General features: G+C 43.9%; 1 long non-coding RNA gene across 1 annotated transcript; it reads left to right on the top strand.

Annotated features, from left to right (window-relative positions):
* The first annotated feature begins 562 nt into the window (after positions 1 to 562).
* On the top strand, positions 563 to 1,080 carry LOC121645073. The gene is made up of 3 exons (XR_006011348.1): positions 563 to 648; positions 732 to 859; positions 949 to 1,080. It is a non-coding gene; the product is annotated as an uncharacterized LOC121645073 (long non-coding RNA).
* The last annotated feature ends 315 nt before the right edge of the window (positions 1,081 to 1,395 follow it).

Here is a 1,395-nt window from a genome sequence, read left to right as displayed (position 1 = left end):
GTGGAGGAATAACTGGCGGGGGTCAGGGTCTCCAGCCCACAGAAGCGGGTGCGTCTGGGCAGAGAAGATAAGTCCGTGATCCAGAATCCAAATCCAAGAATCAGTCCAGAGGTCAGTAATCCAGAAATCCAATAATCAAACAGAGTTACCAGTCAGGGGGCAGGCTGAGACGGGGATCCAGGTCCAAAAACAAGGTCAACAATAGGCAGGCAGGCAAACAGGCAGAACAACGGCTGGATGCGTGCAGGGAAGAACCAAGACGATCTGGCGGAGAGAAGCTGTCACAGGCAAGTATTTATAGGGCGCCGTACAGGTGAAGGGCGTTAGCAATCAGTGTGGGGGAAAAAAAAAGGTGCGTTCAGGGAAGCTGGGAAGTCCTGATACTTATCAGACAAACCATGACAGTTAGGGAATGATAATGATCCCATGGTGATAACAAATAAACTAATGGAAGTGTTTCCAAAGCTTCAAGAAGGGGGAGGCTTCGAACTGCTAAAAATTACAGGATCTACTCGAAGTCGAAGTCTTACATTGCTTCAATGTCCCAGCACCGGATACACACTTGCCTGTCTCAAAGATCCATCTGCGATGATTGGACAGGCCACAATCTACACACGTCCACTTCAACAAGATCTACCCTTAGACTGTGTATGTACATTTACAGATTTACTACGTAATCAAAATAAAGCCTACTGGTGACTGAATCATTAATAAAAGCTATTTGTTGTCAGGAGAGCTTACGTCCTGCCTCTGGTCCAGCTGTCCCCTGCATTACTTGTCAGAAGGAAGTTCCCTTTTCAGAGATGAAGCTGCACAGACTAAGCTGCAACGGGTATGTACTTCATAAAGAAATAAAAGGGTAGCTTATTTCTTTTTCTTTAGCCTCTCTTATAATGTTGTGCACACAAATAAGTGAGTATGACCATTATTTCTCATTTTAACTCCAAGGAAACCCATGCAGGAATCAGAAAGACAAGAAGAGGGAGGCCAAAATGATGAAATTGCTAAAGACACAGCTTCAGTCAGCGACAGTGTTCCAGTGAGGCCAGAAACATCAGCTCAGAGTGCAGTAGAACCAGCAGTGATGGCGAATGAGGAGTTGGATCACGAGGAAACGTACAGGGGTTTGTGTTATCACATTTGCTATAAGATTGTGTGGTAATGAAACTCTGTCAATAGAAAAATAACTTCTGTAAGATAAAATAATGCGATAATACAATTGTTTAGTTTTTGTTCAGAATGTTTTGCAGTTTTGTCAACTCAGCTATGTGACAGATTCTGAAGATGTTGGGTCTCACGTGTTTGTCAGTGACATGGACAACACTTTCCTCATATGTAGACTGAGGCGATCTGCATTTACAGGTAACAGGCCAACTCACGTCTCTCTAAAATAAC

Source organism: Melanotaenia boesemani, chromosome 8 (assembly GCF_017639745.1).
Source record: "Melanotaenia boesemani isolate fMelBoe1 chromosome 8, fMelBoe1.pri, whole genome shotgun sequence".
NCBI lineage: Eukaryota > Metazoa > Chordata > Actinopteri > Atheriniformes > Melanotaeniidae > Melanotaenia > Melanotaenia boesemani.
This window is presented reverse-complemented; position numbering and strand designations above follow the sequence as displayed.